Genomic DNA, 24,835 nt, shown 5'->3' on the forward strand with positions numbered 1-24,835 from the left:
TCCTCGCTTAGCCCAGCCGCCGCCAGCCCGCCACAGATACTGCCTCTCGGCAACCAGCCTCACAGAGAGCCAAACGTACCAATCTGTTTCTTGCGAGCAATTTTTACATAAATGCTCGCTCGTATTCGACCAGCAACCTAGCACCTACTCCACCGATCAGGCCAAGGTGGCGTTTATCATGAGCCTGTTGACAGAGAAGGCAGTCGCATGGGCAGTCGCCGTCATCAAGGCTAAATCCGCCATTCACTCTTCGTTTTCTTTATTTTCAAGCGAAATAAGAAAGGTTTTTGATCACCCCATTTGAGGCAGGGAAGCAGGACGCTCTGTGGCAGCATTTTCAATCAAATTTCGGGTATTGGCGGCAGAAAGTGGATATGACGACGTAAGCATTAAGGGGTATTTCTCGCAAGGCTCTCCATGTTCACATAAAGGACGAGTTCTCAGTACGTGATGACACCACTACACTAGATGGCTTGATCGACCTAACCGTCTGTGAGATCGGGACCGGGAGCAGGCTATTTCCGTGTATGCAGTGTTATTAGTTATTAGTTATTCTTTTGTTTTCTGTTGTCCTTTTTCTCTGTTGACATTTTTGTTCTTGTTATACTTTTCTGGACTTTTTTGTTACACGGACATTTGTCTCTCTGCATCTTGGGATCCTAACTATGGGCAACATGCTGCCCGTGACACATCGGACTATAAGCCGCACATGTCCACGTCATAAAATGGTATAGTGTGGAGCGCACGGGTCCGTGGGGACCAGGCAGCTCTTTATTTGACAGGAGCCAATCATGAGCTATGAGAAACTCTTACATTACATACAACAATCTCACATTTTTACATGGCGTGGAAAAAAGGCTAGATGTTCTTATTTAAGATTGTCTAGTTCACAAGCCGAAGGAGGATTACAATTACCAAAAATGACAAGCAAGCCAATTGTTCCACTCCACTCCAGACAAAGACTGGATCAACATAGAAAGGAATTTAGACATCAATGTACAGAGTTTATATTATATGGAAAACCTACCTGATGAATTGAAACAGAGCCCAATTCAAGCTACTTACAGTATAATATTCTAAAATGATGTCATAATATACTTGGAATGAATCCAGCTGCATCTTCATGAATGAAAAGGTCGTCAAATGGAATACAGTATATGGAAAGATTGAGGTATTACTAGGCTTCATCACATTATTCATGAGAACTCCTTTAAATCATTCAGTGAATTATTTGATGAATATAATATACCCAGAAGTCAATTTTTTAAATGATATCTCCTTAAAACATGCTATAAAAATGTATAGCTTTTGAAAGTATTACTTGTAACAAACATGAATTTGAAGATACGCCTTTAAATCAAGATTTAATTCAGAAAAATGCAGTTAAAAGCTTTTATAGGATAATAAATGAACATCATACTAGGAATGCAAATAATATAAGTATTAAGAAACGGATTACTCATTTAGATATTTTACTAAATGATATATCATGTGATATTTAGGCTATACAGGCTGTGTCAATTTTAAATTCTAAATAGATTGTATTTTACACCTTCTCATTTGTTTAAAGCGGGCATAGTAAATACAAAGTTATGCATAAAGTGATTGGCAGCTGAGGGAACCCTGACGCATCTATTGTGGGAATGTCAGAGAATAAAAGAATCGTGGTCTAAAATAACAGGGGAGGCAATTTCATTCTAAAATATAGCTATCCCAATGACACCACAAACCTGTATTCTTGGAGATTTGCATCAATTTCACAATGTGCCATCGAAGAACATGACTGCATGTTTGTCAATATGCATTATAATAAAAACAATAATGCTGAACAAATGGATAGATGCTGACTGGTACAGTATACACAGGCTATGGAGATGATATCATTAGAGAGAAGGGCATTTACATTGGATAGTAGTGAGTCTGACTGTTAAATATGGGATTCATTATATTAAATAGACTTCAAATGTAAGCTTTTTCTCTCTTTATGTAAGTGGAATTGTATGATTTTGAAGTATAAACTGATGAGTGGTGGCTGCCGTGTGGTGCACTGGAGAACTTGCTGGGCTTGTGAGATGCAAGTATAAGGCATTGTGATTACTGTCATTACTGATGGTGTGGTAATGTCTGTGGGTGGTGGTAGTCATGATGGGGATGGTAAGATTGTTGTCATTTATTCTTAAGTTGTTTTTTTTTTCCTTTTTGTGCTTATTATTGTCGGTCTGATGCTTTTGAAAAAAAAAAAAGTTCATGTTGTTATTGTTATAATTCATTATTATTACTATTGTTGTGATTGTTGTTGTTATCATTATTATCAGTGTTATTTTGATTGTGTGTTTGTGTGTCTTCTTTTTTTGGTTGTTTTATGTGGATTGTTGTCTCTTTGGTTGTTGTGGGGTTGGAGGTGGGGTTGTTGTTTCTTTTTTATTATTAATTAATTATTAAAAAATATAATAAAACCCCCAAAAAAAGAAAAATCTCGAAGAGCTTGTCAACCCACTGGAAATCGCAGGAGGTCATTACTCACGATAACAGTCTGACTCACGGTGTCAACTTAGAAAGAACGCTAAAGTCATCACACAGCAACTTAACACAAAAGGTAGCTAGGAAATATACAATACAAGTACCAGAATGAAAAACAAAAACTATTTTAACGGTTTCTCATCATGCATTTCTTCCCACCAAAGCATTTCATTGGCCATGGCGGGCCGGGGCGCCGCAATGATTCATTCAGCTGCCACAAGCTCGTCGTGAGTTCCCTTAAAGCTCATGATTGGCTCCTGCCAAAGAAAGAGCCACCGTTTCCTCACTGACTCACGAACGTCACAGTATTTAAACGATTAGTAATAGTTCTGAAGTAAGAGATGTCAGAAGACTAGAACACGGCCATAAATTAGCTGCACCCCGCTGTACAAGCCGGAGGGTTCAAAGTTTAACAAAAAAGTAGCGGCTCATACAACGGAAATTACGGGATAATATTACGACTTTATTCTAGTAAAATAATAACTTGTTTTTGTAATGTTATGATAATTGTCCCAATATTTCTACTTTATTCTTGTAAAATTACTGCTCTTTATTTCCATTTTTTTTCTTTTTCTTGTTCAATTCCATTTTCAGAATGTGTAACAGGCCAATAAAAAATGAAAAAACAAGCCACAAATGGCCCCCGGGCCGCACTTTGGACACGGCCGCTCTAGCATGAACAGCATGCACAAGCGTATCCCGTAAATGTGCAGTTGGCGTGAGGTCACAACTGCTGGCGGTGCACTCCATTCCTTCTACTCCCAAAACATCTCTGATGAGCATTGTTCACAAGAGCTGTCTTCTCGGAGAACAGTCAGTCTCCTTCTTTCCTATTGTTCCCAATATTGTGTTATTACTGTACATTAGCAACCTGCCCACACGCTTTAAAAGGTACAGCCACAAAAAAGAACCTGTCATGTTTGGGTGGGGGAAAAAAAAGGATGTTTGAATAACCATGATAAACGAAAGACGTCCCTATGGACAGTAATTGCATCGAGCTCGATAATGGCGCCCCGGTTGGGAAATTTAAAAAACTTGAATCTATGAATTTTTTTTTTTTTATCTCTACCTTCGATACGGAGGTGCTCTGCCGACCGGGCCCACAAATTAAATTCGTTGGAATCTCTCTCCACCTCTCTCACTTTTGCAGCCACTCCATCAAGTTATGTGATAAATGGTCCCACTTTCAGGAGCAAATCATTCTTTTTGCCTGAAATGTCCTGTGTTTCATTTTCTGCTATTTGCATAAGCTCAAGTAGATGGATGCCACAACGGAAATAGGTCCATCCCGGATGTCCGCTTTAGGAATAGATAATGAGATCACATGAAAACATGTGCCTATTTTCAACAGAGAAAAATAAAACTCTGCTGACCAGAGACACCCCTCGATTGTTCTTTTAAAAGTGTCCCTGAGCCAAATGCAGTAATTGCCTATAAAAATAAGCCATAAAAAAATGATCCTTACTTATTGACACAGCATGTGGCCATTAAGTAACACAACCACTTCATTTGCATTATATTCCGTCAACTTTAACATCCTTTTACTGCATCATTTATGCTCTTTCTAAACCAAAACTGTCTTTTATTATCTTAAATGTACAACCTTCACTCCCATTCAAAAATATTGATATTTATCATGACTAAAGAGAGCTGATTGAAAGACATCAGTGGTTATTTGCTTGGTTAAAAAAAGGTTTGTGCCCTGTTTTGGGGGGAAATAAATATTTGACTGTATTGAATCGACATCATTTATTGACATATATAGTAATCTCTCTTTTATCGTGGTTAATTATACCGACCATGATAAGTAAATCTTCAGGATTCCTTTATAAACGAAATACTGTCGTAGTTGTGGCATAGAAAACATGTTTACAACCTTCTACATGTGTTTTTTGACATCATTACAGCCTCCTAGATATGAAATAGCACCCATATAGTCAACTTTACATTCATATTACCCTATACAGTCTATATAATCCGAGAAACTATTATCATCTGAGTCACAGGAAGTGACATCGGGGTTCAGAGTTGAGTTTTAGCTTGTTGTGGGTTATGGCCACAACAGTAGCCCGTGTTATTATTAGGCCTGTGCCTGTTGTTCCGGCAATCAAGTCTGGTGCTTGTCTCACCGAACAATTACTGACACCGAGTGACCAACGTAGAATACTACATTGACAATTTCAATCGTCTTCTTAATGGTCCATATTTATATTTTAATTCATTTAGCCATTTCTATGCTTGAAAATGCTTCAATAGGACAAAAAATAAGTGCAATTTGCTAGACTAAAAGGCCGTATTGAACCACAAAACAGAATGATTTAAACCATTACCATAAATCACATGAAATACTCTTGTCAAGCTTGCAATGTTTCAGATGGTTACATGTGTGGTACTACTGCATCCAATGTGAGAACAGAATGATTTTAGCACCATTCCATCACATACTGTGGTTTTACCTTGATGTAATGTCTCCTCTCGGCAGCACCTCTGGTAAGGAATTAGCCTGGTGCAATGCTGCATTGGCTTTCAAGTCCAGTTGACACCTATTGTGCAGACTTTGGCAGAAAAGAACATCATGTCTGAGAGGCCCTGTAGCGATTACAGACATCAGAATACAGTAAAAGCATAAAAAGTGACCTATGAGGGGGGATAGGGTGGGGCTTCCGGGTGTCGGGCAGTCGATCACTGTGTGTGTGTGTGTGTGTGTGTGTGTGTGTGTGTGCGCGCTTGAGTAAGTAAGAGTGTGTATGAGCGTGCGCATAGGGGTGTGTTTGTGCGTAGGAGTGTTTATGTGCGTGTGTGTGGGTGCGTAGGAGTGTGTATGTGCGTGCGTGTGTGTACTTTTATTTATTTATTTATTTTAGCTATTTATTTTTTTGGGGGGGGGGCATACAGGGGTTTGATCCGTGGGGTCAGGTGCTGGGCGATACATCTCTGCCGCCCGTGCCTCCGCCGGGTGGGTGGAGGGTGTGCCTCCTGCATCCCTTGGCGGGGCGGCCCTGTGTCGGGGGTCGGGCGGGGGTTGGCCCGGGGCGGGCCGGGCTCCGCTCCCTGGGGGTGGGGGTGGCGGTGGGCGGGAGTTGGCGCTTCCGGCGCGGGCGGGCTTCTTTCCGGCTGTGGAGGCGTCTCTGGGCCTGCCGGTTTGTGGCCCCCGGTACCCGTCTGCCTTTGTGGGGTGTGATCTCTCGCTGGTCTCAGGGGTTGGCAGTCCTCCGGCCCGCTGGCGCCCTGTCCTTGGCTGGGATTGCCTCTCTTCGGCCCCTTACTGGTCTTCCCGGGGGGGGGGGCTCTCTGGGCTGGCTCTTGGGGCACTGATCTTTGTGCTGCCTGCCCCTATGGGCCTGGTGGCCTTCTGGCGGCCGGGGCCCGGCCTTGCTATTTGGGGCGGGGCTCTCTGGGGGGTTGAAGGCGGCCCCTTTCCTTTCATGCACTCTCAGTGACAATCACACGCCCACACATTCCTGCACCTTTACATATATATGAAGTCTTCCTCACATACAGAGATACCTGTACATATGCACACTCACAGTACATACGTACTTCCCCACATTACTCACTGAGTTAACCTATGTTGTTGGTTTTATTACAGCGACGGTGATATCAGCAGTATGACTATATATATATATGTGTGTATGTGCGGTATATATGTGTATATATATATATATATATATATGTATATATATGTGTATGTATGTGTATGTATGTATATGTATGTGTATATGTATATTTTTTTTTTTTACAATGATGTGCATTACAGTAACTTTGATTCTATTCACTATCATGGATAATCATTTCATTACTACAGTTATGTGTGACTGTTTCAATGCGGTATTATCATGGTGATCACTATCATAATTCATCATTTCATGACTGCTATTGTGTGCGACTGTTTCAATGCAGTATTGTCATTGTGATCACTGTCATAGTTCATCATTTCATGACTGCTATTATGTCTGATTGTCATTGACAGCTTTGTCATTGTGGTTGTTGATATTGATTTGTCCTTTATCCTTGTTCGTCTTTATAGTTGTCACGGACATTTATTTGCTGATGTCGTTCTGTATGTTTCTGTTGTTCTGTCACAATTGTTGTTGTTGCTGCTGTTGTCCTTGTCTCTTGTCTCTCTTTTTTTTGTTTTTGTCCCCTCTCGCCCCCCCCCCCCCCTGTTTCCTTTTCTCTTCTTCTCTGTCCCCTCCTGCTCCGGTCCGGTCGCTCCAAATTTGCTTTATAACAAGCATCAAGGTCGAATAAATTTTGTATGACAGGGGAAGTGTATATCACACTTCTCTCTGGCAGAGTAAATCTGTTGAGCACTTGACGGCATTTAGGTATACAATTCTATCTGCTTTAAAGGCTGGACAGGACAGGGGTAAAAAAAAAAAAAAAAAAAAAAAAAAAAAGTGACCTATGAGCTGAAACAAACTGAATGCAACAACAACGCTCAGGTAAAACAAAGGTCTATGGAAAAACGCATGTCATGATGACAAACTCACTATATGGACTCAAGTCTTTGGACGCACCCAACTTTATATCAATGAATGCCCTCTTCATGGGGTGTCCTAATTTTTTCATGTTTGTCTAAGACAGGGGTCTGCAACCAGCGGCTCCGGAGTCGCATGCGGCTCTTCAGCCTCCTTGTTGCGGCTCCCTTTGCTGAGCTTGGTGATTTTTTATTTTTTTTAACATAGAAGTAGGGGAAAGTGCATTTTCGAGAAGAATCTGAAATATCCGACTCACCGCAAGTCCGTGCATGCATCTGGACTGCATTCTGACTGCCGATTGGATGAGCAAGGGAAGGGGAGGTAGGCTAGTCCATGCGGTGAGTCTCACTGGAAGGAAAAAAGTTGACCGAGTTTGGCGTTGAGACTGAAGCAAGTTGCTGCACAGTTAAATGAAACTACAGAATTTACCAGAGCATAGCAATATGTTTTATAATGAGAAGCGCGCTGTAGCTATTATGTTCGTGACACGCTAATCAGCAAAGTGGTGACTCTGGAAGAGGCGGATAGTGTACTGCAGGAGCTGACGGTGTCACCCCGCCTGTGACTGCTGTAAGGCGGGGCAGAACAATATGTTTTTTCACTTTTACAACTCCAAATACCAGTCCCTACATTTGTCGCCAGTCGCTTTTTGGGAAAGTAAATCACCAAGAGGGTTTGGAAAGTCGCCAGATTTAGTGAGAAAAAGGCCAAGCTGGCAACACTGGGCTGCGCACGAGATCGTAAAAAGAGGGGGATGCCATTCACAGATGGAGAATACGTGAAAGAGTCGTTCGTAAAAATATCAGAGCATCAATTTTTCGAATTAAAAAAATAAACAGAAAAGGAATGCAAAGACAGTCAAGGACAGGCTCAATAGAATGGTTATTGATGGCAGTTCAGCACAGGCATTAACGCTATTGAGCAAACATGCAAAAATGTGAACTCTGATAAGATTTTTTATGTTAAAGTTAACTACATTTTGTTTTGTTTTTAAACAAATAAGGGAACCACTGAAAAAGGCATTTAAATAATTTCAAAGTAGGCCTACACATGCTTGCTGCAGTTTTATTTATTGAATTTTGTTGCTGTAACAGGTAACATTTCAAAAAGATTATAACTTTGACAAGTTTATAAGCTGTGTGATGTTTTGCGGCTCCACACTTTTTACTGAAAGAGGAGGCAAAATGGCTCTTTTTATGCTAAAGGTTGCCGACCCCTGGTCTAACATAAGGCTTCTACTTCTCGATCGCTGCGCACAAAATGGTTAAAATTTGTGAAAACATGAACCCCTACTATGTTCCCTCTGCTAATTTTTTTGTAAAACCACACCCCATAATTTATTAACCTTGATAAATCCATAAAAGCTATTTAAAAACATGACTTGAAATCTCCCACACAGCTCAATACCCTCTCCAAAAACACCACTGTAACTTCGGGTGTTTAGCCGAATCCCCGCGAAATTTGATACACACCTTTAGGGGACTGACTAGCACATGTTGACAAAATTTGAGCAGGAATGGGTAAAAAAAACATGGCTGCCATTAAGCAAAATGTCTTTGGACTTGGCAACTAAAGTGGCAATAAGTCGCTGACCATTTATCGAATGATTATAAATCTTCGAGAATATCTGTATTGCACATGCTTGCAAGTCTTCCAAAGCATTTCGAGCACAATCCCTTGGGGGTGCCATAAATGTATGAGCATATTTACTCAATCAAACACGCCGGAAATGTCTGTGACAACTGCCAATCAGAGTCGACCTTTTCCTGCTCCTCTTCCGTTTGTAAATTGCTAGAAAAGTAAACAGAATGAATGAACGTGGAAATGCAGAGTTGGAGGCAGTAAAATAAACTTGCAGTTATCCTCTGAAGATGAGGTTGTTGTTGAGAAGAAAGGTTCCCTATCTTCCAGGGGTGTCACAAGATCTCATGACAAGATTTCTCATTCAGAGGAAAAATGTCTCCCGACAATAACTGAATTAATCACAAGATAAATGAAAATGAACTTGATAATTTTGCCTGCCTCTATATATTGCCATGTGCGTGTCTGTTTTCCTCGTCTCTCGCCTCCAAAGAGAGGAGAGCGTTCGCTGCGTGCTCGACGTTTCATAGAACAACAGTCGTACACTCACTTGGTCTCTGTGGGGGGAGGTGGGGCCGCAAGCATACACACGCAGTGCAGCAAGAGAGCCTCGTGAGGAGCAATGCAAGGTAAGAAATTAGGAGGAAAAAAATTCCATAGCCAATATTGATAATGAGCGAGATGAGCCCATCAACACAAACGAGCCAGAATGCCAAATTTGTTCGAAAGTGGCAGAGACATAAAAGGCAACACAATGAACTTGCCCACCTCAAACATATCCACCTAACATAGTTTTCTCATGTGGAAAAAAAACTACACATCAAGATGCAGAGCCTTCGTAGCGACAGCCAACATTCACTGAGACGTTTGATTGGCAAATTAAATACAAACGTTGCAAAAAAAAATGCTGCTCTTTAACACAGTTGAAAACCAGCATTTCCAGAAATGCTGCCAAAGTTTGACCTACAGCATGATTGCCTGTGAGAAAATACATTTCACAAACGGTAATTCCACAACTTTACAGAGAATGAATGACGGCATATAAAAGGAAATGCTGTACTATTTCGATATACAGTCAAACTTGTCTATAGCGGCCACTAGAGGGAGACTGCAAAAGTGGCCGCTATAGACAGGTGGCCTCTATAGACAGGTTGGCGTCCAGTTTGAATGTTGACCAGTAGAGGAAAAAAAGGGAAAAAAAGGGAAAAAAAATAATAATAATAGCCAGTAGAGGTAGACCAGTGGAGGGCACTGTGGGATTGCGGATAAAAGTTGTACAGCACTACTAGGCTTGTTATTATCCATGACCCACAGAACAAAGCTGTGCTAGACAGGTTTGACTGTATTATTATTGTCATTATCATTATCATTATTACAATTATTATTTCATAATATTAATGGTTTATTTGTTCTCAATAAATGTTGACAATAATATAGTTTAGAGTAAATTAGTGGAACAATAAACATTTCAAAATGCACTTGCATTGTGTTGTGACTTGGTTAAATTAAAAAAGTTTGTTTGTCCAGTATATTTTTTGGACCAAAGCAGCAATCGGTAGTCTCTGTATTATTCGCTTTGCATGTTGAACTAATCTCTAGTTTATTTAGTTTTTAGTCCAGGCGCTTTCAAACTGGCAGGTTAAAAACAATATTAAAAATTGGGATAGTAATTGAGATTGGACATATGAAAAAATATATCGTGATCATTTTTTGCCATATCACCCAGCGCTAGCTTGGATTTATTTTACATGGAAGAACTTGAGAACCCTGACTGTGTAGGCTCTCAGTCGTACAGGAGTTGTCCATCGAGGAAAAGGCTTCTTGAGACGTCATCTGTACTTCTGTGTAGAAGGTGTCGGACGTTTCGCTCCTCATCCGAAGAGCTTCGTCAGCAAACTAATAAGTGCTGGTAGCTTAGGCCTTAAATACAGTAAGAGTGGGCGGAATTGGTGTGCCAACACCCTCCTCCTATTGGTTCGTTACACTAAGCCTGGGCGGAGCAGTGGTATAATCCTATCCTGTTATTCACACCTACGATAAAAGGGAAGTGTCGCTCCCTGAATTGGGTATGAACGACTCTGATACTGGCTTGTTAGCATCTATTGTTCTGGCTCGGCCCTGCCTTCACCTCATTTGCAAGACTAAGAGCTGTGGGTTTTGGTCTCAGTAACCTGCTGAACACAGGGTCCAAATTAAACCTCAAACCACCATTCCGGTTCAATGATGGGTTCTGTTGTTTGACAAAAATAGCTTCCTTTACTCCTCTTTCAAACCATCTGTTTTCTTTGGCCAAAATCTTTACCTCGCTGTCCTGAAAAGAGTGATTGGTAGCTTTCAGGTGTAGATGTACTGCTGATTGAGGACCACTAGCATTGTCCCTGCGATGTTGATAAAGCCTTTTTTGGAGCATTTGCTTAGTTTCCCCAATGTAGTGCTCTTTGCATTCCTCATCTTTACAGTGGATGGAATAGACCACATTGCTCTGTTTCTGGTTTGGAGCCTTGTCTTTAGGATGCACTAATTTTTGTCTCAGGGTATTTACTGGTTTGAAATAGGTAGGAATTTTGTGTTGCCATAAGATCCTCTGGAGTTTTTCGGAGACCCCCGCTACATAAGGGACTACCACTCCTCTCCTTTTTGCTTCTGTGGGCTTTTGGGTTTCTTTCCCTACTCTCTTCTTTTGACATTTGTTAAAAGCCCACCGTGGGTACCCACAGGTTGAGAGCGCTCTCTGGACATGTTGTGTCTCCTTTTTCTTTCCCTCAGCACTAGTTGGTATTTGTTCCGCTCTATGTTGGAGGGTCCTAATAACCCCTAGTTTATGTTGTAGTGGATGTCAACCATCCACTACAACAATACCCAATTCAGGGAGCGACACTTCCCTTTTATCGTAGGTGTGAATAACAGGATAGGATTATACCACTGCTCCGCCCAGGCTTAGTGTAACGAACCAATAGGAGGAGGGTGTTGGCACACCAATTCCGCCCACTCTTACTGTATTTAAGGCCTAAGCTACCAGCACTTATTAGTTTGCTGACGAAGCTCTTCGGATGAGGAGCGAAACGTCCGACACCTTCTACACAGAAGTACAGATGACGTCTCAAGAAGCCTTTTCCTCGATTGAGAACCCTGACTTGAACACTGTCAAACACTTGGGATGAACTAAACGGAGCTCGTCAGTGACCTGTAACCTCACTAATTATTTTCTATAAACAGAAAATCGAACAAGAGTAGAACCAAATATCGCTGCAAAGGGAACTTCATATTTCCTTATCGTGTCACAATATTTTTTTCTCCATATAGTGTGTATCCCACTTATTCACAGCATATAATGGATAAGTGTCTAGAGTGTGTAAAATGCACCCTGCTGAGAAAGAGTAGGGGCAGGCTTACATTCCTGCTGCTACTAGTGGACAAGGTCAATAAGGAATTAAATCAGCATAACCTAATATTTCACCTTTAAGCAGTAGGGGACTGGCAAACCTAAAAAAAAGGAAAGCTGCGTGGATGAAAACCAAAAATTGGCAGTACGACTTTGTTGTTTTCGAACAAGTAGCGCTTCCTTTATCTCTTTGTTTTTTACCACACCGTGTTTACTTTTCATTTACCGGGCGCAAACATCAATGAGGCGTGAAAGACTGAACAGTGACATGTCCCTCCGTTCCCCAAAAAAGTGTTTGTGCAACAGAATATTGACGTCATGCAAAGTGGCTGTGACATGGTTCAGCAGCTATGCAACAACAGCTCTTACAAGCGCATATTCTTTGCACACATAAAAGTGCATTGCAGGGAACAGATAATGGTTTGTCGTAAGAATTGCGGTGTTGCGAGGTAGACAGAAGGAGAAGAAAAAGCATGCAGAGAGAGGAGCTGTGGTACATGAGGAACAGGACACGTATAAGGGCAGCAAGACAGCAGTGAGGTGCGCTGTAGGTGTCACAGATAGGTTCAAAGTGGAGGTAGGACTGCATCAAAGATCAGCCCTGAGCCCCTTCTTGTTTGCTATGGTGATGGACAGCTCCATGGACAATGATGACACTGTGATCTGCAGTGAGAGCAGAGACCTGAAGAGAAATGAAGGTCAGTTGTAGCAAGACGGAATGCAAGCGTGTCAATGAAAGAGTATCAGGTGGAACTGTGAGGATGCAAGTAGTAGAGGTGAGGAAGTACTAAGGGGCTGTCCACATGTAAAAGTTTTCAGGTCAAAACAACAAAATATTTTATGGTTTCACCTTTTCATCCACATGGAAATGAATTTGCGGGTGCACTGGGTGCAGTGGCTGGTGAAGTGCACCAGGAGTACTTTGCAACAAAAAAGGTATCGGCAAAAGTAAAGGGAAAGAATTTCAGGACGGTAGTGAGACCAGCCCTGATGGGCACAGCTGAAGATGCTTAGATTTCAGATTGATTCTTAGATTTTTTTTTTTTGTTTAGTGACGAGGATGGATAGGATTAGAAATCATCGAGAGGAACAGCCCAAGTTAGACGTCTGAGAGAAAAGGTCAGAGAGGCCAGACTTACCGTATTTTCCAGACGATAAGCCACTCGGGGGTAGAAGTCGCACCAGCCAACAATGCACAATTAACTCATTGACTGCTCTTTTCAAAAAGTAACGTTGACTGCCAAAGACGTCTATTGACGTCTATCGACGTCTTTTGCCTTTTTTGCGGGAGCTACAGATCAAAGTGTTATTCATCCTGTGGTTGAATTTCAGACTTATAGGCAATGTATTTCTGTCCCAGTAGGGGGCAACAGTTCAACCGGCAGCGACAGCTTGGCTATGAAGAAGACGGAAATTGGTGGATTCTGGGTTGAGAGATGAAAATGGCAAAGCGCTTTCGGAAATTGTGCGGAGACAAAAACTACAGGCAGCTAACCCTGTCACAGAGCTTGTGTGGCGGTGGATCTGCCTAGTGACGCGATCGTAAAAGATAGAGGTGACATGGGTGATGGTGACGTAGTTGATAATGGAAGCCGGAGCAACAAACGAGTAGTTAGCGTTGCTGAGCCATGTGGCGCGACACCGGAACAATTCAGAGTCATACACGCACACATACTATACTAATACTGTAAATACTTTACCTACGCACACACACACACATAAAGTAAACAACTGTTTACTTCTATGAAACAAATATCTGTTCAAACAGATGTTTGAGGTGTCACTAAAACTAAAAAATATGACGTCAGTCACTGTTCTGCTTGAATTTGCTTCTCTACAGAAAAAGCTTTCTCTGTTTTTTGGTCAAAATCGGGTGTTTTTGCTGAAACTACCCTATGTTCTAAAGCCAATATCTAAAGACCCAAACGACCCAAAAAGGCTAGAAACAAACTTTTTTTTCTGATGAAAGAAGAGAGTCTAAAGTTTCTTTAGGCAGTTTCAATGTTTATGTAGTCCTACAACTCAATATCCTATGGGTCTTGAAAGTTCAGCAAAAATGGCCAAAAGCTCATCATGAAAACTCTGGCAGTATGGAGCTCTCTTCTCTGAACATGGCTGGCAGTCAATGAGGTAAGAAGAAATAACCTTGTCTAAATCGCACTGGACTATAAATCACATTTTTGTGGGGAAATATAGTTTATAAAATCAGAGACCAAGAACAGACATTTTATCTTGAAAGGCAAGTTATAGTAATAAATACATTGGAGACCAACAGGCTAAATAGGCATCTGTTAACATAAAGTATTAAGAGTTATTCAGAAAACTATAGCCTAAACAACATAACACAACTAGTTGCAGCTTGTAATCTGCAGAATATGATTTTCTTTATGGGGCATTTGTGTTCTGTCTTTCTCAGTTGATGTTTTTCATTGTACATTTTCAGTGGTACAGGAGTGATTGGAGTAGCATATACTGGCACACGAGCCTAGAGCGCCCCCTTGTGACTGTCAGTGTGAAGAAACATATATAAGTCGCTCCGGAGTATAAGTCACAGGACCAGCCAAACCATGAAAAAAACTGTGAATTACAGTCCGTAAAAAACGGTAGATTGTTTGGCCATGTGAGACAGACGGGTTTGGACTATAGTGGTAGAAGGATGCAGAAGAAGAAGGGGAAGACGAAAGAGGATGTTTCTAGATCTTGTTAGAGATGACATGCAGGTGGTAGGACTGACAGAGGAAGATACAAAAAACAAGGCAAGATGTTAACACATGATTGGCTATGGCGACCCTTAAGGGGACAAGCCGAAAGCAGAAGAAGAAAAAGAGAGAATTGCAGTGTTGAAAATGATGCAATGGTTGGACAATTTGGATTACAACCATGATTTTCAAGGGAAATGCCTTAAAAATTAGTGGCATGAGATCCCCCTGAGCTTTCTACCGTCCTCTTGAGACCCAGAAATACATTTTTGTCCTCTGTAAGGGACAAGCATTTCACAGCCTAACTTCAACAAGAATAAAACCTGTTGGGCTGTGAAGAGGACAGCAGATTATCATTGTCCATTGCAAAGAGCATTGCATCCAAATAAATCAATTTGTGGCATATTATTTTCACCCAAGACAATGTGAAAAAATTCTGGAGGCTATGTCTCCTTTGCTTTTTCTTTAGCTTTTTGTGGACAGCTGCAACCGAAATGTTAGCTTGTCGAAAGTGTTCTCTCTCTTAAGGAAGCCGAGGTGCTCTTCCATAATAATGTTGGATTGATGTGCACATGGGAGAAGAGGAAGAGATGTCTCATGGCGCAGTGAAGATGATGATGTGTCTGTCAGAGAGGTTAGAACATTGTGGAGGACACGTGCGGCTGCTGGCGAGTCAATGTTCTGTACCTGCTATGTTTGTCTCCCTCCCCTGGGTTCCATCCCAATGATCCAGCAACAAGCCATCTGTCACTGTCATTGTAATTAATCTGCTGCTATTTAGTGGATAATGAGATGCTGTTGTTGGTTTTATGCAGCTTCACTTCCCGGAGACTCCGTCGGGCAGGAGGTGTTAGGGGAAAAAAATAGATGCAATAGAGTCGTTCGGCGTAATGCGTGGTCGGAATGAAGTAGTCATCAGCCGAAAAGGCTACTTTGTATGCAATCCATTTGGGACATGACAGCTGTAAAAGGTGGGGAGATGGTTTCAAATCATGTTGAGAGGTCCTGTTGCGAATGTCCCCTTTGTGCGCCATTACTCACTGGAAATGGGGCTGAACTATTCTGGAAAAAATGTGACTCACTGTTTTCTTGCTTATAATTGAGATTACAATTCTCTGGGTGCCGTGCGCTTACATTTTAAAGAAATAACACTTTTTGTTATTATTAAGGATGGGTCAGACTCACTGCCTTGTGCGAGGCTCGATGGTGAGTGGGAAGAGAGAGGAGGATGCTTTGGCCTTTAGCGTGGAGAACCAGGGCAGTGGAACCAACTCTGCCTTACCAGTGAGGTTCGTCCGCGGGTGGGATATTCATAAGATTTGCTGTCATTGGAAATTGGATTGTGATTTCTTTAAAGATATATTTTGTGCAGCCCCAACACCCCTTACACTGAAGACAAGCTGACACGGAGCAGAAAAATCTTTTGCAATCAAAAGTGAAAAATGTTATCGCAAGGCCTAGACAGGGCCCTGATGGAAATTACCCTGCCATATGCTCTATCTCACAGTAAGAGCCAACACTCACATCATTTCTTGAAAAAATGATTCATAGGTGAAATTGTAGGTGAAGGTGAACACCTCTCCAGCAAGGAAAGACAATGTCAGGGCCGGTAAAACTTCAGAAAAACCTTGATATAACTCATGAAAGAACAGATCACGCCTGTACTATAAGAAATAGATGCAGAAAGGAGAGCAGAATTGGATAGTAATAAGTCAATTACCTTGCACTTAACTCCACGTCACCTTAACCGCGAAATAGAGCAATGTAATCGGCTCTAACAGAGCTGCGAAAATCATAGTGATGAAGTAAATTTATAAAGTTAGACAGCTAAAAGGGATGACGTAACTCAACACAATTTACTGTCCGTCAGCCAGTCACTTTACCTCTCAATCACGAAGGCTGCTGACAGCCACCCAAAAACCACAGAGAAAGCAAGCCAAGGACGTGACAAGGCAGAATTTTAACGGGACGGGTGAATGATGTTTGCGAGCCTCTCCGGTCTCGTTTTCTACATATTTACTGCCAACGGCTTCCATTATCAGCATTCTCTACAGTCACTCCAGTGGCAGCTTTCAACAACCCTCTGTGTATTAGCCAACAAGAAGACAGTTGAATTAAAAAGTTACAGTCAACCCTTAAAAGTCTAATGCCCCTGAGGTTGTACAAATCAGGACTGGACAAATATGCCTCGGAAGTCAGACAAAGGCAGTGTCTCTGCTTAGTTTACAGCACAGGTGTCAAACTCAAGGCCCGGGGGCCGGATTTGGTCCGCCATATCATTTTATGTCTTGAAAGCCTTGAAATAATGCATGTCAAAAGGACACTTATTTTAATATTATTTTTAAAAATATGTGTATATATACATATATTGTAATTTTGTTATTAATATTAATTTGGTCTTTTATACTATTGTAAAATTATATTTATATTATTATGTTTTATATGTATGCTGCAATTTTATTTTTTAATTTAATATAAATATATTTAAATAAGTAAAAAAAATTATAAAAATACTTTTACGATCATATAAAAATAAATATTTAAAACATATTTTTACAATAATTTAATAAACATTTACCATTACATTTACAATAAACAATAAAATATTATATTAAAGTAAAAACTAAATTAATATTACTAACAAAAAAATTATCAAAAAGACAATCTTTCTTGCTAAATGTATTTGTTGTCAATACTGACAGAAAACCTTATTTTTTTTTTTGCTGTCAAATCCAATTTAAAATGACTATTTTTTATTAGTTATTAATGTAATAATTATTAGCAAATTTCTAAAATAGAATTATAAAAAGTGGCCCTCTGAGGATAACCAGAACTGCGATGTGACCCACGGTGAAAGCGAGTTTGACACTCCTGGTTTACAGTGATGGGGGGGCTGGTTGAGTGGTACGAGCACTGACACAAATGTGCATGTGCATAATGATAGGGTGTCCCGATATCAACATGAATCAAACATACATTATTACTCATTTTGTAGTGTGCAATGCTAGAAAAGTGATATTAATCAAACAGAGAACAATAGTCAGCAACTATAAGTATGAGCAAAAACTGACCCATTCACTTCTTCATGCACCTGGGGTATAGATTTATCCACAAAATAGTGGCGGCTACGCATCGCGTCACTCAACATTAACAACATTTTAGGTGGTCTTGCCAAAATCTTCATGCTGTTTTTTGTGATGCTGCATCAAATGCGCGATGACATTGGTTGTACAAAACTTCCCCGGTTCTGTGCCACCACGGAAAACCTGTGCCTGACAAGTTTTGTACTCAGTTGCAACGTTTTTCTTTTTTTTTCCGACTTAACAAAAAAAACAATCAGGCCTAACTCAGCATACATGCTGTTTTTCAGCCGGTTCCTGCTCTGCGCAACAAGAACACATACATCACTACCACATCAGCCAGCATAGGACAAATCACGGGCAACCTGTGGCAAAAGGCAAAAGCTCTCATCCCATTCTGTGTGGAAGTGGTAAGTTTTTGGTTTCTAAAGTTTAGAAGAAATTAATTCAAGGCTAGCTGGTTAGCTTGCTAGCTTGTTAGCTCGCTAGCTTGGCCGTCTCGAGTCCCTGCAGCATAAAGATTGTGCAATGAATAATAATAATGGAGTGTAAAGGTGACTACAGGGGTGTCATTTCATGTCTACAGGGCTAATAATGCTAAAAAAAAACTTATTTAGAAAGTCATAAACAGGTTTTGCATGCTCCAACTGAAAAAATATTCAATTTATTAACATTGAATCCCATATTATTTTATTATATTATATTTTATTATATTATATATTCATTTATTGTATGACATATTGTATGTCTAAAATGTCTTATTTTGTATTATTATGTACTATATTGGGTAATACAAGTGTAAAACTGACTATAGGGGTTATTTCACGTCTACAGGGCTCTAACAACGCTACAAACCGCATTTACCAGGTCGTACACAGATTGCCTAGGCTCTAATTCTGAAAATATTCCATATATAAATAAGGAATCCTATTTAGCAGAAATTCACTTATCACTGCCAGGCCCGGAACCAATTAACCGCGATAAACGAGGGATTACTGTTAATAGAATTAACCTTCTGGCGGAGGCAGTGTTTCGCCGTTCGGGGGTTGGGGATTCCAATTTAATGGCAGGGGAAAGACCGATATGGAGAAAAACTGTTTCAGAACAAATGGAAGATGGACCCGCTTGCTAAAGTGAGCAACCCATGCAAAGTAATCATGCAAAGTCACTTAAAGCATGCCAAGCTTTGCGATTCATTCCGTGATAACATCAGCGATTCAAGACTCTCATTAGTTTTACATGATGGAGTTCAGGGAGTCCACTTAGAGACTATATTTCACTGGCCCTCACCAATTCCATTTAAAATGCAGCTTTCTGGGGGTTTGGTGACGATCATCATGATGATTAGCTGCCAGAAAAAAAAGACTCTGAGATCAAGGCAGGCTAAAATGTGCTTTGCAGTTATCATTATCATTTGTATAAGAATAAAAGCCTCCAGGAGATTTACTCGCATGAGAGTAATCCAATTGCAAAGATGGAGTGCAAGCCATCCAGAGTGATTCCAAAAATTGTTTCCTTCACAATTAACAACATTCATTACAGGCCGCTACAGCTTGACATGGACAGTTCTTAATAATTGTTTAATAGACTGTGTTTTTTGGACTTGCTGCCTTGCATACCGTCAGTAGTGTCCAGGCTCTTTAAACACAAGAGTTACTGTATGAAGGAGCGGCAACAGTGTTGGAAGGGGAGCACTGCCAGGATATGTTAATGCATGCTACTGTATCTTGACATCCTGCACTGAAAAAAACACTGCACTCCAAGGTCAAATATGACCTCTTTTTAAAAGCATTTTTCTTCCCAATGAGACTGGGACAAAAAGCGCAGCATACCATGCTGTAACATATGCAGTACATATTCTTTAAATGCCTCGGAGACAGTGATTGTGAATTGACAGGACAAATCTCTGATCAACATGTCACAGCCATTACTTAAGCCTTCATTCGCATCTGCTATTTAAGTACTTAATCAGCAATGTTGGGCAAGTGACTTCCAGAATAACCTCCACCGTCATTGTCAAAACAGTGCAGTGCAACCCAATGAGGTTTGCCGCCTCATGGAGGCTATTTTGTGTGTTCCTTGTCGGTTAACTGTCACCTTTTAGTAAGTTCCATGCAAAATGCAACCTAGAATAGAATATCCTCTATTGTCATTGCAAAAGGCAGCAGTACAGTGCAATGGGATGAGGTGAGCAGCTTAATGTAGGCTATTTTACGGCTATTTAAGATCAGCTATAAACCTTCATGACTTGAACTCAGAAGGATTAGGAAGGAAGTGGATGCATAACCTCTTGTCTAGAATAACCATTTAAAACATGAAGCAGGGCAACTAAGCACAAGATTTTTACAGGAGATTAAACCTAATTTCCCTTCACAATCATGCCTGTTTCTTATAGTACGTGCTGTACAATCAGTACTTGTTAGCATATCACTCTGGGTTTTAAAAGGTCAAGCATCTCAATTAAGATTGCATTATAATGCAGAACACCCTCAGCTGTTGTTTATGCGGGGCAAATCTACTTGATCTTTCAGCTTGGGGGGGGGGGGGGGGGTTTCGCTACAAACAGGGAGGAGGAGGGAAAGGGGGGGGCGATGCAGGACGTGATAGGTCGCTGTAGTCTTTGATTAAGCACAGGGTGTCTCGATTCGTTATGTCTATTACAAGACTCTCTTTAAAAAGATGCTTATCGCACAGATCTGCGCCAATATGGATTCTTCTTGGTCATCGTGCTACACTTTTACAACATTTTGAGGAAGTAGGTATCCAGGGTATTTTATTAACACTGAGCTTCCGTATACTCTACAGGTAGCAGTTAGAACAAAAATTATGGCTTGCAATGCCCATATAGCGATATGGCGCACCTTTGTGCTAAATGGGACTTAAACGGAAATGTCAGGCGGACTCATTTGGGTGATAGAAGCACAGTGGAGTGGTCATTAAGTGAAAGAGTAAAACAGCTCACAATTTGGAGGCTGATGGATGAAGCCAACTTTATTCACAGCATTGCCCCCTCTTCCTTATCATATGGGACACATCTTTGCATGGCTTCTTTCTACCCCATAAAAAAAACAACTTGGAGCCTCTTGAGAAGCCGCAATCATCAAAGCTGTACAGTGGATCACCACCGCACATTCACCAGGCACCTGATTCGACCCAACATTTGTGGATTTTTAGTTAAAAAACATTAATACCCCTACAAAAATAGGCCTTTTTTTCTGCAGAAAACATCTCAAGCACCTTAAGCCAGTCATCATTTCTCAATACGTGATAATCCAGGTAAAACGTACAGCATACATGTGCACTGCCACAGCTAAATACAATCATCTGTTAATTGATCAATCACTTGCAGATTTTGCACCAGCCACAAGGCCCAAAGGAAGTTGCGCAATTCATGTCCTCAGCAGGCCATGGGAAGGCCAAAAGTAAGTTCACTTGTTTGTTTTTCTGTATCGTCAGTGATATTTCATTTATGACTGGATGAAGGTCAAATATCAGCACAGCCCTGTTATCTAAATTATATTTTTGATGTTATTTGTTTATTTTTAAAATACAATTTTTAGTTGAAGCACTGTAATGTGGTTTTTGTCATGTATTTGCAAATTATATGCTAAAAACTCACTCCTGTTACTTTGGCCTGTTACCCCAGGGGTCAATATTAGGACCAAAACAGTTTTTTGTATTTCAACGACATTTGTAAAGTGACAAGGGTCTTAAAGTTGGTATTATTTGCGGATGATACCACTCCCTTTTGTTCTGGGGAAAGCACACAAGAACTAATTAAAAAGGTCAAGGATGAAATGGTCATATTAAAGACATCCATCCATTTTCTATGCCGCTTCTCCTCATTAGGTTCGCGGGGGCTTGCTGGAGCCTATCCCAGCTGACGGGGTACACCCTAGACTGGTCGCCAGCCAATTGCAGGGAACATATAGACAAACAATCACGTTCATACCTATGGACAATTTAGAGTCGCCAATTAACCTAACATGCATGTTTTTGGAATGTGGGAGGAAACGGGAGTACAGCAATGGCACGCTGCGAGAGGCCTTGCTTATGCAGTTCGACAATCCGACCACATTCAAAAAGAGAAAGCTTCTTAGCTTTAGCCATCAGGACGGCATGACAGTGTGAATGCCTGACAGAAAATGAACATTTTGAGCAGATTTTGGCTTTTATAGCCTGTGGTCTTAAACTTTTGATGAGCTGATAAACAGCCTATTTCAGTTTAGTTGTTGTTTTCAATAAATTACCTTTTTCAAAATGCTTTTTGTCTCACTCCCCCTTCTTGTTTTTGCATATTGTAGCTCTACTTAAAACCTCATTAAGACCCAAATGTGCAAAATGCAAATTCCAGCAATTTTTCAACTGGTCTTAAGATTTTGATCAGGAGTGTTTATGCTACTGTATATCAGGGGTGCCCATTACGGCGATCGTAAAGGTAGTGTTGGTTGCGTGTCACCTGCATCATTACTGTCACTTCATAGCTGTCCTATGACATCAGTCAGCGGCTCCTGATGTGCAGCTGTGCCGCTGCAGCAGCATTAAAAAAAAAAGTGGAGAACAGATGTCCGCAAGCACACACAGATAATGCAACTTTCACCTTTATTATTCCGACCACGAATAAACTAACTGAGCGGTAAGATGCCTATATGTATAACAAAAGTTATGCGTTCACTTGTAGCGGCTACTTATGTCGTTTCATGGCTGTGCTTCACGTCATGAACTCTCCTAGTATAGAAATGTTTTTTCTCCAAGTTCGTTTGAATCACCTGTCTGCCCTGTTGGCACAAGGAGTTGAAGAAAAGGCAGAGAGAAAAACATTTAAAGTTAATGAATGCATTTGTTGTTCAAGCCTGTGAAAACGACCCTGATGTTGACATTATTACCGACAGTAAATTTGAAATATTTAAAACTAAATTCCTGCCACAGCGACGCAGCAGCGGCACGACGCAGCAGCGGCACGACGCAGCGGCGGCACGACGCAGCGGCGGCAGTCCGCTTCCCATGCAGCCCACCACCACAGCTTCAAAAAATCCTAGGGGAAACCCTGTGTAGTGTTAGTTTTGTGGTTTTAGACTGTCTGTGAATGTGAGTCCTGAGTGTGTGTGTGTGTGTGTGTGTGTGTGTGTGGGTGTGTGTGTGATGGAGAAGGATAGTTGAGTCTGCGGATGCTGTTTTATGGTTCGGCCAACAGTAGCCTGTTTTGTTATTGCAATACAGAGATTGTTAATCATAATCAATCACCTCCTCGCCATTCTTACAGTGTGCAGGTAGACATATACAATACGATCTTTATCCTAATGACTGTCATGGCAGTCCAGTACCGGTATTTAGAGTAGTGTGGCTTTGCGTGAGCTGCATATAATGTATTCTTCCGCTGTAACTCATTCTCAAGCGAGCCTCTTGTTCAAGGGGCCAAAATTCATTTTTTAATTCATTTACGGGAGCACATACGTAACCACGAAAGTCAGAACGGCATAAACTGAGAACCACCTGTACTGTATAGTGTATTACTTGTACTGTAAAAGCAGTTTGTGTGTACAAACCCGGACACAAACAGCACAGCCGAGTCATAGAATGACTAATGCAATCGCTATCAATTATAAAAATCACCTTTAATAAAAGAATTCAATAGAAAAACTCCAAAATAATCCACTGAGTCAAAACCCGCTCACTCATCAACATGTGTCATATAATGAATGCGACCGTTCCGATGTGTGTAATACAGAAAGCAGAAAACTATAAATGCGCGACCTAATAGAAACAAAAATGACATGTCATTGTGTAAATAAGAAATAAATATGATTTGTTTTATTTATTACAAGAAAAAAGGTGTAGACCTGTTCAGTAGGAAAGCTATTACTTCTTCCGTGCGCTGGCGCTATATAGAAAATAAAATTAACTCGACCTTTCTACTAAAGGCTTCATGGTGTTGCTCCTGTTCATTTTATTTGCAACAGGCTTTGCACAGCTGATGATCATACTGGATGTTTATCATTTTATTTGTCTTTAGGCTGCAACAGCATATTTGTAAAGGGGATTTTACATTTTTTCCATCCATCCATCCATCCATCTTCTTCCACTTATCTGAGATCAGGAAGAATTTTTTATCATGAGATGAAAATTAAAGCTACAGTTTTTGAACAAATATATGTGTAATGTCACATACATCAAACCATCAAAATCGGATGCACCAATCAGGGTTTTATGCTGCCAATTCCGATACCAATCATCCATGAGTGAGATCGGCCGATATGGATAAGATGACATGGATCAACTGTAAATTTTTCGATCTATTCATTATTGGCCAGAGGTGCTGTATGGGGGGGGTTGGACAATTCAGAGGCCCAAAAAATAGGTAATTATTACAAGATAAAGATGGGAGGGGGGGGTCCAACATGATTTTTTTTTTCATGGGGCCCAGAATTCCTGGCTTTTTCAAGAGAACATATATCACTTGTGAAACTTACAGAGGATTCGCCTTCTTTTGGGAGACTTTCCCTGCAAGAGTGCAGCATCTGATGGACCTCTGGCAGGACTTCCAGGTAGCAGAGTTGGGGGGCTCCAAGTGAGGAGTGTCTTCACGCATGTACGGGCGAGTGTTGACTATGTCAGCTGGCTGTTGCTGCAACGTGAGCCTCAAAAACTCACCACACTCCGTTAAGTGTTTGTTCCTCAAACGCCGTATTAAGTTAAAGCTTTAACGTGCTTACCCCCCGCCGAGATATTTTTTCCATGTGTTGCAGAATGCAAACGTCCGACCATCCCTACCAAGAACATCTATGTAGACCTTCAGCTGCAGTGAAAAACCTTACCTATTTGTATTTTATTTATCTTTCAAGAAACAGCTGCGCTCTGGCGCTATACAGAAAATTCAATTAACTTGACCTTTTAGAGCGGCGAGGCACCTAATATAATTGTAGTGGAAACACTGACAAGTTTAAGTAAAATGAATGTAGTGCAACTTCCCATATCTTCTCCTACCAGTGGACACTGGTAGGAGCTTCAGCTCCTGCTGGTTGCAGCAAAGTATAGCGCTCCATTTTGCCCAAATTGCGTCACAATGTGAATAATCAATCCATTTCAGGATGG

At 40.9% G+C, this 24,835-nt stretch overlaps 1 protein-coding gene across 3 annotated transcripts in view; it reads right to left on the minus strand.

Moving 5' to 3' along the window:
* The window catches only part of grik4 (glutamate receptor, ionotropic, kainate 4), a 418,260-nt gene that overhangs the window by 354,606 nt on the left and 38,819 nt on the right, over window positions 1-24,835 (minus strand). The window contains exons 2-3 of one of the 3 annotated variants that reach the window (XM_054795184.1): window positions 7,258-7,349; window positions 4,977-5,075 (exon numbers count right to left, since the gene is read on the minus strand). The exons of 1 other annotated variant lie outside the window; for it this stretch is intronic. The gene's annotated coding sequence lies outside the window, so the exon portion shown is untranslated. The remainder of the gene's footprint in view (window positions 1-4,976; window positions 5,076-7,257; window positions 7,350-24,835) is intronic. One more of the 3 variants, XM_054795185.1, reaches the window with a different exon arrangement.

Source organism: Dunckerocampus dactyliophorus, chromosome 12 (genome assembly GCF_027744805.1).
Source record: "Dunckerocampus dactyliophorus isolate RoL2022-P2 chromosome 12, RoL_Ddac_1.1, whole genome shotgun sequence".
Taxonomy (NCBI): domain Eukaryota; kingdom Metazoa; phylum Chordata; class Actinopteri; order Syngnathiformes; family Syngnathidae; genus Dunckerocampus; species Dunckerocampus dactyliophorus.